This window comes from Lagopus muta, chromosome 1 (genome assembly GCF_023343835.1).
Source record: "Lagopus muta isolate bLagMut1 chromosome 1, bLagMut1 primary, whole genome shotgun sequence".
Classification (NCBI taxonomy): domain Eukaryota; kingdom Metazoa; phylum Chordata; class Aves; order Galliformes; family Phasianidae; genus Lagopus; species Lagopus muta.
The window spans coordinates 83,868,532-83,882,728 of NC_064433.1; the positions used below are offsets into that span (position 1 = coordinate 83,868,532).

The 14,197-nt window shown below is 39.0% G+C and overlaps 1 long non-coding RNA gene across 1 annotated transcript in view; it reads right to left on the reverse strand.

Moving 5' to 3' along the window:
• LOC125698445 (uncharacterized) overlaps nucleotides 1-14,197 on the reverse strand; it is a 93,858-nt gene that overhangs the window by 78,584 nt on the left and 1,077 nt on the right. The window contains exons 2-3 of the long non-coding RNA XR_007379191.1: nucleotides 13,624-13,731; nucleotides 11,511-11,584 (exon numbers count right to left, since the gene is read on the reverse strand). This is a non-coding gene — a long non-coding RNA (uncharacterized LOC125698445). The remainder of the gene's footprint in view (nucleotides 1-11,510; nucleotides 11,585-13,623; nucleotides 13,732-14,197) is intronic.

Sequence of the window (14,197 nt, forward strand, 5' to 3'; positions counted from 1 at the left end):
TGTGGTTCCTTTTGTCAGAGGGGACTCTCCAAATACACACGGCAGAGCAGCGGGCAACAATGTTTGAAACAATCATTTGTCCTCTGCCACACCAAAGGGACAGAAGGGATGTGCTTTGAAAAGACCTTTAGCAGAGAAAAAAACAGCAGACAACACTGTGGACTCAAGTACACTAAACATTTATAGCTTCACCATCTTCAGAGAGGGTAAGGACACACTCTGTGCATGGTGGCTTTTTGCATAAAAAATTCTTGGGCAGCAAATTTGTGTAACTGCAGTGATACTGTTTTCACTGTTTATAATTATGGAATTGGAAAGATAAATTTACAGTAACAACCAGCTCTCACTGAAAGCATCATTATAACAATCTCAAACTCTCAGTGATGAGCTGATTCCTTGATCATGTTTTTTTGCATACCTTCAGTCTCCATTATTTGTGTTTTCACAAGTTGATCATATTTTAACAGATTGTTCAAGACTCTATGTAAGAAAAAGAGAAGTATTTCTGTACAGATATTAATGCATCAGTGAGGCTACTCTGCCAAATACTGTTCCATGACATGACGTTCACAGTAACTGAGGAGATACAAATATTTTCCTTTTCTCTTCCCTGTGAAGCAATGCATCACATGGATTTTGGAAACTTAAACCCTGTATTTAAATCAGAAATGAATTAGTTACTTAACCCAAGTTACTGAGGTTTGCTGCAGAAGACACTAATTCAAATTTTATGGTAAGCCAGTACAGTAGAAGGCGAGGGGAAAGGTAGGGAAATAACAAATAGAAAAGCAGTGGTGGGGGGTTGTTGCAGAGAAAGCAATATGTATTAGCTGCCATTGTGTTTTTCTGAAGTCTTTTAAATACTCGCTTTCTCCCTTGAGTTATTGCCTCTGTTTGTTGCATGCGTCTTAGGGCAAGTTTCTCATTACCTTGAGGTAGTAGAGGCTTAAAAGATGTGCTGCAAACCTAGAGGTCCTAAGCTTCCACTAGTGAATTTTTAGGAACCAGTAACACCAGTACACTGCTAATGGTTGTCAGTAATTCAGAATGCAAGTTTTAGCTAGGCATTTGATTTCCATGGAGTGGTAAGAATGCATAGTGCTACAATGGGCATCATTGCTGCTCACTCCAGTCAACCTGTCTGCTCTCTAGGTATGAATAAGGCTCTTCTTGCAGCGATACTCATCCTGTTTCAAGAGCACTCTGCTGTTTTCTCTTTCTGCCTATTGTGATGTCTGTGCACTTACTAAGAGCTATTTATGCCTGCTGTTTCCCACTCCTTCCTATCAAGCTATCCATGCCTTCAACTTGTACTTTGGTTTAGGAGATCTGACAATAAGGGAACAGACCTGTTGGGACAACTCCTACAGAGGCTGCACAGATTTCAAAAATATTCTGTTTTCATGGCATTGTTTACCTTCCCCATTTCAATTAGGAGTTAAAAGCAGCACAGAAGAAACAGAATGCATCTAATGCCCAAGTAGTGAAGAAGAACTATTTTTCCTAATCCTTCTAACTGTCTGGCCAAGAAAACATAAAAAAAATTGAGCCCACAGGTTCACACTAACAAAAAACGGTGTTTCCACATTTGTACAATCTGCCTGCATGCTTCAACATTTCAAACAGGAAAGGAAGTATGGCAAGCAAACTCTTCTGCTAATCATTTCACCATAGTTAGAAAGAGTATACATCAGGCTGTAAGAGATCTCACGTAGAACATGACTAGAGCAAACCATTCACCTGATCTTCAGGAAGGCTGAGAAGCATGTTTTTGAAACAGTGAGTAACTATCCCAATACCAAGTATGTGATTGCAATTTAAACAAACGTCCCAAATTCAAGAAGTTCATTTGAGACATTTCCAGAGCATGTGCTCTGGTTGGAGTTCCACTTCTTTCCTCTGCTCTATTCCTTCAAAGAGATCACGGAAAACAGTCTCTAACATCAAGGAGGGAAAAGGCCATAAAAGCCATTTTACTTTTAGTATCCCAATAACTGAGACAGATCTGAAAACTTCCCCTTTGTCTCTTGTTTCCTGAGCCTTCTGTAGGTTTCTCAGGGGGGAAAATCTTTCTTTCCAAAGAACCGCTGCAAGATTTTCACCCTGCTGCCAGCTCCCACAAGCCAGCTACTCTGAGACTGGTAGAGTTACCTTATCCTCAGTGTTGGTGACCTACATTGCTTAGCACCTTTCTGTGCTGTGTGATAAGAAAATGACTGTTACTAGGGCTCCAATCTGATTCCAGGCATAATCCTACCAATAAACAAACTCTGAACAGGAATTGCCACAGCATGAGCTGCCAATTCATGTGATACTATCCTTAGGGTGCCCTTTTTAGTGTCCTGGACTGATGGGGTTTGATTTATTAAGGCCTTCTAGCACAGCATCTTTCATGAGGACTTGTAAAATATTGCAGACCTCCATTTCAAGATTGTTACTACGCTAGAAAAAAGTTAACTGGTAATTATTTATGATAATTATTTACTGCACAGTAACTGATACTTTTAGTCATAGTTTGTATCAAGAAGAAAAACAGAGTCCCATTGAACATTTTATAAGTCACAATACCTTAAAATGATTTTTAATATTTTTTTCATCTGTTTTCCAATTTGCAAAGTCTTCCACCATGGATGGCCTCATGAATGGATTAAAACTGGATTGAAATTCAGTCCAGCTCAAAGCCTGGTGATTACACAGGAATAGCCTTGAGAAATGTTAGTGTGCAGTCACTTCAACAAATGCTAATAGCTACACTCTGAAATGCTAAACTCTCTCCCAAAGTCAAAGAAAAAGAGATGTTTCCAAGATGATGAAAGGATCTAATTCGCAGACTAAACTCAAGATTGATCAAGTCAGAGATTTCAAATAGCCTAAAATCTACAATTTCATTCTGTTGGCTAAAGAGTGACACTGATGCACTTACACCCACTTTTTTGATGACTAAATTTAGGTGAGATAAAACTCTTCTGACTATTGTCTTTTTTTTGATAAAGCTGAAATTTGTAACTAAAGATTTTACTTCCTGATTTTCTACATAAAAAGATATATTGAATATCTTAATATTCACTAGATCTCGTTGATCTACTAAGTTGCTTTTAAAAATTAACAGCGTAAGAATTTTGGTTTAAGACATGTATTTTATAGGTTTGGATTTAACTTGTTAAATGAAAAGTTCCCCTCCTTTCAATTGGAGGGAAAAAAACTAGGATAAACTTCACTTTTAAACTCAGTCTTTTCTCATTCCTCCCTTTTGCGACTACTCACAGTGAACGAAATTCAGCCTTTAAATCTACAACCATAAGAAATAGTTGACAGAGAAGATATTGGAAAAAAGCTTTGTGACTGCAACAAAAGACTTTAGTAGACTATAACTGGGTTATTTCATCTCAAAAATCACTTAAGAGATCTCAGTACTTCAGCTGACAGCCTGGATTTACAGAAACAAATCTGCAAACTCTCCAAAATGTTTTGTTTTGAAGCCCCACAAACTTCCCAGTGGCTGTCTATTTCTGCCCCCACAAAAAAGGCATGATTCCCAGTGTGACTTGTGGAGATGATTATGTCCTGCAGTGTCTTCCCCACTTTTCCTCAGGTGTCCACGCACTTTGTGGTATCAGACTGAGCTGCCCGGAGGCCAGGAGAAAGCAAGAATATCTTTTCCTGAATGCATGCTCTCTTTTTCTTTCAGTAATTTCCTGGTCAAAGAGTTAACCTTGCTATTCTGTGTCTCTGCGGGGCACTTTACGTACAATATTCAAAATCGAGATAGTGCAGTACAGCAGAAAAGTAGCTAAAATAAAACTTACTTCAGAGAACGTCAACCACAACACGGTTTGAGCAGGAAGAACCTTTCACAAGGTGGCCGCCAACAGGTAATGGACAGGAAGGAGGTGGTTCTCTGTCACCAAAATTCACATTTTCTTCGTATGTAACCCATTCTCACCACAAGTAGCCATTCTGGCCAAAAGGGACATGACCACTAGATAGCAACACAAACTCCATTAAAAGAGGCCCACGTTAATCCCTTTCTTATTTGCATTAAAATAGATACCACCAGAAATTAAACTCCATATCACAGCTATCCTGGCTACTTTTTAGCTTGGTAGCTTCACTGTGCACAACAACGAGAGACACAGGTCTTTAAGCCAAAAGGAAGACAGGAATTCCCAACACCATTACACCAGCAGTCTGACAAGTTCAGGATTCATTATCGGCCGGAGGTGAATCAATGAAATCAAACCAGCAAGGACTGTGCTGTAAGCATCTGCAAAATACGACTAGCTGGTTTTGTATGGTGTATGCAATGACAAGTTAATTTGAAAGGTCTTGCTGAAACTTCTACAGTGCACTGCACGTTAGAAAGCAGAAGCGTAACGGCTGCTTAGCTGTGCTTCTCTGCTAGTCCCTTACTACAGCACACTGCAAGATGAGGACTGGCCTCCAGTGGGTGCAAGATGCCATGAAAATATCAGGCAAAAGACGTGTTAACAAAGAACTCTGCAGCAGTCAAAAGTGCCCCAAAGCCCTAACACACACAAAAGACACAAGATCCAACACAGTCAGGCAAAGACCCCAAAGAGCACCTCCCAAGGACTGCCTACACAGAGGTAACAATGCAAACAGCAGCTAGCTAAACATGGTATCAAATATAGCAGGACATACATAGGCTACTCCAAAAATAACGCCTCCTATTTATCTCCATAGAAACTACAACAGACACGAAGAGCACAATAACACTATTTGACAGTGCAAACTCTCAGCTACAAAACACAGTTTTTCAACATAGTCACCACCATTAACTATGAATTCCTGCCACCAATAAACAAGAGCCTGCTTCTCATCCTTTAAAAATCTGCATAGCTGTCTGGAACATGACTTGTCTTTCACATCACTGTCTGCACTGCTGAAACACACCATCCACTGCCTCACTATGCTCACATCCACCGTCTGGTCTCCATAAATGTTCACCAACTGCCAAAGAACGTCGTCAATGGGTGCTTTTTTTTTTTTTTTTTTTTTTTTTTTTTTTCCTCTCTGAATTAAGTATTGCTTCATACACATTTCCACGTCAGGCGCCATTTTGTCAGATGGCCCCTCTGCTGCCATCTGTCACATAGCAACAAAATATAAAGAAATGTTTGTGGGAAGGCTTAAGCTCTGCTGTCATACCATAAACATTTGCCTCTGATGTTGTCAGCCAACATAATAAAAGAGAAGACATTACTTTTGGAGCAGCCATCATGGTACACAAACTACAAATACCAACTGTGTGAAACTGCTATTCACTAGGTAGAAAGGAAGTCTCTGTACAAACACAGGCTCTGTTCAACACTACATTTCCACTTGAATTTTTGGGGAATAACTACTATGGAATGTTAATATAACTCTCCAGCTGTAATTGCCCCATGTGACAGAATGCCTGCATCATACCAGCCATTGCTAGAGGTGTGGAAGGATGGGGTTTGTTGTGCAAAACAACAGCTCTTTGAGTAAATTCATGCTTGCTGAATAAGCCAGAACAGCTCCTTGGAACCACAGCATATTATTTCACTCATAAAGAGTGAAATAAACTCAAAAAGAACTCATAAAGAACTTATAAAGAATGCTGCTTATGGAGCTGAAGAGGACATTTTGTTGTTGAAACTTTGAAATGTATTTATTTTATTTACTGAAACAAAAGGTAGGCAAAACAATTTGAAAATTCATCTTCACCTCGGCCAGTGATTGAGTTGAGAATATGAAAAGCTTATCCCACAGAAATCCTGAAATATTTAAATGCTTCAACTGTCTGTATTTGCATTTCATATTAAAATCTTAGAAAATATTTAAATTCCACATTTAATTCAAAAATACCTTTGAAAGCCTGAAACTTAAAGAAATGACTGAGATTACTTTCCTGGAAAATGTTTTTTAAGTTTGTGCCTTGGTATAACTCAAGTCCAAATGCGTAAAGAGTATTCTCACAAAAGCACCCATATCCTGGCATTGGTGCTAACATGGTGTGGGATGAAACATTAAATATATTAGCTGTTACAACTAGTGAAGGATGTGAAAAATCTGAAATCAGGCTGAGGAACTAAGTTCCAGTAATTCACTTCACACTGGCCTATTACTAAATTAGTCTATCTTAGCCTCTACTAAGTAAGTACCAAGAGCATTTAGGAGTGCAAGCACAGAAATGGAGGTGATTATAGATATTTGAGGGCAGCAGAAATAGTGTTCTGATTCATTTTGAAGCCACTTGACATTTACACATACAACAAAGTGGCGGGCTGTCAATAGGGGGCTAATGGAGGGGAAAATACATCAAAGAGGGAAGCCACAATGAACAAACCAATTGTTGCATGAGGGTGGCTGGGGAAGGTCCAACAAAATCTCATTTTTATTTGACAACTGTGGAAATTATCTTGCAGGACACAGCTCGCTTCAGTGCTCAGTGCACTGCTCTGATCCCAGTCAGGCAGTGCTCTCAAAAGAAAACTAACACAAAACAACTACCACCACCAATGAAACACAGAGATACCACACTCACTGAAGAGCAGGGAGAAGAAGTGAGCACACTTAGCTGCATTTTTGAATTGTAACTTAATACAGTGAGATATTATTTATGATCACCTAGGCACTATATACCTTTTAGCAAATGTATAAGAGCTGCTCAGGCTTACACTTATATAATTAGTTCTTTGATTAGAGAACTTAGCAACCAAAGGAGGAAGAATACCCTTAAACCTAGGAAGTTTGTAATTCTGGGAGTCAATTAAAAAATATATTTAACAAATCAAGTAACATCCAATTATTTCCTAACGAATTTAAAGACACTGCTAAATGAAATAGGATGCCCCTAGGGAATGCAAATTCCCTTTGTAACAGCACATCATCAGAGGAGGAAGGGATGGAAGGAAGGGAAAGTCTGTATTGTTGTGGTTTAGGCCCATGTTCAGTTAATGACATCTGGAAGAAAACATTATCACCTTAATACTGCAATTAGTTCATCTCCCATCTCACTTCTATTACCTCAGATTAATCTTCTATGGCCATGCTCCCTATCTATCCTCACTGTTTCATGGTAATAAAAAAACAAAACAAAACAAAACAAAAAACCACCACTATCCTGTGTTTCAGCTGGCACAAATCAAGGGTGGGTTCATGAAGCCTCCTATTCTAGGTATATCCACTGTCACAAGGGGCTTGTTTTTGCCACAAGAGCGGTCTTTGCAGGCATCTCTGGAAGAGAAGGAATGCTTTCTAGAGCACGGCAAATACAAAGCAAAAAAACTCATCTTCCAAGTTTTGTAACTTTCTTGAAAATGCTGCCAGACTCTCTTTCCAAATGCTAGATCTCATGGACTAAACATGCAGAGCTATTTATTTCTCTAATTATTGTCTTTCAGCTCAGCTGTGATTCTGGGACACAATCAAGTTCTTCTGCCTGTTCATTTGGTGCTATTTATTATTTGGCAAATACCAATTACAGCTTCTTGGTCATCCCTGTGACAGACAAGTGTTGTTGGTGCTCCTGCAGTCAAATGGAAACCAGATTCAGAATTATTCACTTGGCCCAGCAGCACCAGACAATTACTACCCTCTTATTTGGACTAAATTCCCTTCAGTGCCAGCACATATTTAGCAGAGTACAGATGAAGAACTTGTTGAATTTGGCCCGGCAATTTTCATTTGCCAAAATCATGATTGCTGTAGCTGATTATTTCTATGGGAACTGTTTACTGTTGCTCAAGTGTGGATTATTAGAAAGTGTTTCACATTTCAAAAGAAATGATTCTGACCTTATGGAGCTGGATGTGGGAGACTAATGCTACTTTTGAGATTGTTTGGACCAACTAACCTTCAGCCTCTTCTCTATCAAGCTCTCCTGTGAATTTCTTTAGCACTTCATGAATTACTACCTTCCTGCTTCTGCACCTGAGGGTATGGACAACCACAGTAGCACAAGATTCATGTTTACTTCAGTCAGAGTTATACTTTCAAGTCTCTACATGCAAGCCAGTACAGTGAGTGAGGAGCCAGCAAACCTCCACATACAGCTAGGTAAGGTAAGAAGGCAAAAGAACTGCCAAGTATGAAATAATAATGCATGAGACTGCATTTCCATGTGAGCTACTTCATCTCTCTTCCTGGTCTCAGACCAAGTCAGCTGGAATTACAGACACACAAAGAAACATCTCCCTTTACTCTACTTGGGTCAGATTCTTTGGTGTAAATCATGGATGCCCCCATTAACTTTCCATTCAGCTGACATAAAGTAGTCCTGCAGTTTAAATTCACAAATTACAACCATAAGTGCTTCATTTCACTCTGCTCTTCACTCTGAAAACATGTGCTGAATTGATATTAAGTTTACAGGTCAAGAAGGAAGTCCAAGCATCCACACAAACTCCTGCAGGCATACCCTCCCCATTGAAATTGCTAGTGATGTTCAACCCTTCTGTGAGAAAAAGGAGCATGCCTTTGGTATGCCCAGTGACTGTTCAGGTTGCATGTGATTCCTCTGGGATGGAAGGTTGAGCACCCCTTTTATCAGAGCCTCTACAAAGCCATTATGCCAGTGACCGTGTTTTTCTAACTCTACTTGCTTAACTAAGCATAAGCAAAATTCTCCTTACACAAATGATTCCAGTGTTGTCAAAAGCACTTTTTTTCCTTCTTTTTGTTAGCTATATAGCAGGAGAGTTCTCCACTGAGAAAACAGTAAGTCTCATATGTGATGTGATGAGGAAAACAACCTACATTCTAGTGTGTTGTGTGCTGATAATGAATGATTCAGACTTGAACACAACTTGAGTTGTTACTGGTAACAAGGAATATCCTTCATAACAATTAAACTATACAGTCCACATCTGAAAACTAAGAGTTTTGTTTAGCAAACCATGATACATGGGGTTTGTTTGATGTATGAGAGATGTTAACAGGCTAAAAGAATTGTACACCCTTATCAATAGCATTGTCATACTTTCAGTAGATAAGTACAAGCAGGGATTTGAGAAGACACCTGGCCTATTAACCATGAAGCAAGCACTTTTGGCCAGCTGATGGACAGCAATCCATGCCAACACTGCTTGTGGACATCACTGAAAGGTCTAGAGCTATCTCAAGGACCTGGAACTGACCTTCCTGCAGAATCTCTGGATAAACTGAGCTGCTGATCTTTTGGCTTTTTCTATGTTTCATAACCTCCTCTGGGTGTTTTCCACAGTTTTCACAGCTTGCTTTGGGCAGCGTGGATCTAGATTTTATAAAGAATCTCTCTTCTAGCTCTTTCAGCTGATACCCATTAAAGCGTACTGTGAATCCTGAGAAGGAAAACTAGGTTTGAAGGTGTTCAGGCAGAAAATGTGCATCTGGTTGGAGGCAGGCCTGTATGTCTATAGATCATCTCAATACCTTTATACTGAATTATAAAACCAAATTACTTCTCATATGGGGGATAGCCTCTGTGGTCACCAGCTTGTGACTAACAGGAAAAGCAGCCAAAGGCTGTAACAGTAAAGATGCCAATAGTGTTTCTATAGTAATCTTTACAAGCTTTATTTTTATTTATTTATTTATTTTTACAGCTGAGAAGGTAGGATAGTATATGCAAGGCTGAAAATTCAATCTGTGCTTGTTTTGTGACTGCAGTGCACTTTCCAGCTATGGTCAGGTGACTCAAAAATATAATATTCTCTCCCTTCTAAACCATATAATGAGCATCAGAGAGAAGCCAAGCTGGCAACATAAATAAGATGCCTGCTGCTGACAAGAAAAAGATGCTTTATTTTGAAATACACGTACCAGCTATTTGCCAGGGGCAAACAAGCCCTTCCTCCATGTTTATTTATGTAATCAATGCTAAGATAAACTTGATTCTCTCTCATTTTCAATTCAAGGCAGTCCATTGTTTTTCTTCATATCATTGTGTTACCCATTGTTTAGCAGAGTACAATAAATGGAATAATTTTATTCCACCAATATTCCTTTGTTGGCAATCTAGTACAATAGAATTTTATTACCATTAGTTTGCACCTACACTATCTTTCACCAAAAGCACCTCGTTACAAATCCTCGTGAAGCAAAGGCTTACTTATTTCATGTGAATGCACAAAGAATTATATGAGTACTGAAATTGAGCAGCTGTGTGAAACTGTTCAACAGCAGTGCCCCCCAACAATTCAGCATAGAAAGAAAAATACTAAGGGCTTGCAGGTGAGCTGGAGAATTATAAAGCATTGTCTTGAAATCAGTCCAGCGCTGACTTGAAGCTTCACAATTCCAAAACTGTAACTAGAGCACCACATGGCTTTTTTAACATTGAAAAATATGATCCACTAAGATCAAAATTCAATGTGGAAATGCCGCAATTAGAAAGATTTTTTGTGATTCGTTGCCTGGTTCCTTCCCACTAGTCAAAAAAGATTCCAAGAGACTCTCCATACGGACTCCAACAGGATTTCACAAATTTCCATCAAGATCAGAGTTGTCTCAAGGAGACCAAACTGCACCAAAAACTCAGTGGTACATGCTGTAGTGAGAGATGGGAAGTGCAGATACTACGGCCTAACTGTTTTCTCAGAGTTTCTGTTGCCCATGCCATGATGCCAGCAGGGAAGACGGTGATACTTCAGAGCATCTGTGATTCTGACTGAGTAGATCATGTATGAGTTGCATGTGGCCGCAAGACAGCCCATGTTCCACCATTTTCTTGAAGTAGTGTGCTTTGAAAATCCATCATTCCAGATCATGAAAGTTTTGGGATCCCTGGCACTAGATAAGCAGATAATGTAGGATTCCTCAAAGAAATGAAATGCCGGACACACAGACTTTAACATTTGGACCCTGAAAGTCCAAAGAATCCTTGCTCAAGTCAGCATGATCATGGCTTATCAAATACACTCTACTTACCAAGGCATCCCAGTTGTCCTTAAATTTGTGGCAGAAGCCTGCAAAATCCCTAGAACTATAGCCAGGGTGTGTTTTAAAATAAAATGGCTCCATTTTTTTTTTCACCTCAGGATTGAAAAAATGTGGTTGTAAGGCAAGTTCTAAAGTTGTGCTTTTTTTCCTTTTTCCCAATGAAAACAAAACACTTTTTTTCCTTTATTTTATGATTTCCCATGAGTCAATAAAGTTGAGTTTCTACTCCCCCTAGCTGTAAAACGTAATAACACATCCACAGCCTTTCCTACCTGACCATGCATTGTTGTATAGTGAATGTCTATTAAGACTTAATGGCAACACCAGCAGTTACGTATTGATAAATCTTACATACTTATCATGTAATGGTTAAAATCAAACAGAATTTGAGTAGTATACCTATTGTTAAACTGCTAGTAAGCATTAGAGCTAGGAACAGGTCAAGAGTCTTTGTTCCAAATCATTCTTAATAGCCTCGGAAAATACTCCAATCTGCAGATTCTTGTCTTTATTACTGTTTTCTATAGCAGTTCATCTAATTAAAATATCTTAAGCACTACACAAGAGTTTCAAGTTGTTTAAGCCATCTGTTGCTTACTTACTGTTTAGTGGATTCTCGAAACATGTCAGGTCTCAGCCACCTCCAGAAAAGATCTATCAGAGACCTCTGATCCATCTGAAATGCAAGAATTTTCTTACTACCCATTCAGTACAGATCCTTTTTATTCATTTTCCAAACAATTTTGTATGTATATTCACATCAAAGGACAGAAGCATTTCCTATATCTAAAAAGAACCCCAAACAAATGATGAACAAAAGTGTATAACATAAGAAAGAAAATGTTTTGATCACATGAGATTGACAGTGGAGTTGATTCTGTTTTGTGCTTTGATTCATTATAATCCTCAAAATAGAATGAATGTTAAGTAGAACTGAAGTCCTGCGTAAATCAGTCATCAATCTGTATTCTGATTCTGTGGTGTCAAGCACTCATTTTGCACTAGAATTCATATCTGAGTGTGGAAAGGGAGGCTGTGAGCAAGAGAAGTGTTTTCAGAGCTCCTCACTACATTTTTTTTTTTTAAACTCTGTAAATCAATGACTTTTTTTTTCCCTAAGATTCAAATTTCAGGAAGGGAAAAAAAGAGTCTCAAAAATGTGATAAATTATTTGTCTTTTTTCATTAGGTCAGTGGTACACTCACTAAAAATGCAGAACATCTCTAGCCAGAGTGGCTAAGTACTTTTTGGTTTAAACTTCATTTCTAAGATGGCAAGCCCTAAGGTAATTCATGGCAAAGGAAGTTTTCAAAAGCTCTAAGGTATTGCAGCAAGCCCTCCTACATTGTCTAAGTTAAAACTCAATAAATACACTGAAATCTCTCTTTCTGCCCTTTTGTACATACTTTTAGAAACTGAGCATCCCATCTCAAATGACATAACTAAAATGCAACTGAATGCACTGACACTTGGTGAATCCACGACAACAGAATCATTTTCATTGGGGGCAGTGCTTTTGAACTGCTGGCTATTTTTGAAAAGAAGTTTAAAAGAAATTGTGTATTAGACAGATACACACTATCTAGACAGAAGCACACATTATTTTTACCAGATGAATTTTCAGAAATAACCAGCTTTGTTTCAACCTCCTCTATGTATATAAATAGCTACAGGCATGGTAAGATCCTTACCACTGCACACTGCCAGAATTTGTTACATCAGTCCACAAGGTATACTGATATAATAGATCTATAAATAGAGATTTAACTAGCCAAAATCTCCTTGTTGCTGACATTAGAGCTTAACTTTCCACAAAGGAGCTGAATGGACTGCTCAGCTGCACAGTGATAACCAAGATTTTCGTCTTGAGCTTTTCCAGTGAGTAGGCAAGGGTGTTTTCCCTTGGCAGTCTATTTCAGGTTCACAAGCATGACTGCTCTACTGTGACTTATTTTAAAGCTCTGTCAGCAGATTCCTCATCTCAGGCTCTGAAATCTGAAGTTTAGTCCCTCTAGCCTTTCCAGAGGCAGCGGATGCTCTCTGAAAGCTTTTATAATTCCATGATGGATAAAAGCCCATTAAAAATGCAGGTATTTTCCCAATATTAACATAGGCTTTAAATGGGATTAAAAAAATAGTAACAGCTTAGAGTGCTGACTTGGTACTTTCCCTTTGCCAAACCACTGGCCCGTACTGGAGATCAGCTTCTCTCTTCAGTCTCCAAAAAGGCCCTCTTATTTTCTCTCACAGGAGCTGAGCTTGTACTCTGCTGATGTTGAGCACTACAATTGTGGCTACATCTCAACATTACTTTTTTTTTATTTGTCCCTAGTTCTCTCCTGGCAACTGTCCCTTTCCTTTCGCAGCACTAAGTGAAAGGCAGCTCTAAGGACAGATCCCCACACCTACACAAAAGATAGCTGGCTGCATTTTGTGTGAACACAAGGTGAGTCTTGTGTAGAACTAGTGTAAGATGACATAGGGGAGGGGCCTCCTGTGATTGCTTTCCCCATTCTTTTTCCTGCCTTCTGTTCCAAACTCGTGCCGCTGTCCCAGTCATTTCTGCTGCTTTCCTTGTCACCTTCTTTCAAGTTATAGCTCTTATTCCACCACATACCTATACACAATACTCAGGTTTGTGAGTAAAGGAGGGTTGGAAAGATATTGGAAGGGCAATGATGAAACGTCAGCTATGTAAAACCTGAACACATTTACCTCAGTGAAGCCAGAAACAGGACTGAGGAGGTGAGCACATCCCTGAAGCAGCCTTTGGATTGAGTTTCACTGATTCATTTTTATGCTTGGCACTTCCTTTGATAAATGCTACAGAGGGAAAAAAAATAACAGATAACATCAACAGTTTATTAAGTGACATTCTCCAGAGGAAAATAGCACTTCATTAATGAAATATCTCTAGGGAAACCATTCTGAATTGTCCAAAGAAGCTTGAAGGACTCCTCTTAAAACTATAAATGCAAAGGAAAAAACAAAAGAAACCAAAAGGCTAGCATGAGAATCTAGCAGAGCCTATCAATGGCCTTTTGTTCCGTTCTTGAAACATAACTACAGAAAGCAGTGCTATCCCAGGACCCCCAGAACAAATCCATTCCTGCACACTGTTCTCCAACTCCCCATCTTTACTAAGCCCACACAAAATTTAGGCATACAGTAAAGAATATCCAGTCATACATAAGCCTACAGAAACACGGTTATAGAACAGATCCCAGGAAGTACTTTGAAGGCTCTAGGCTTCGATCACTAGGGATGATTTCCAGAGAAGTATGAACAT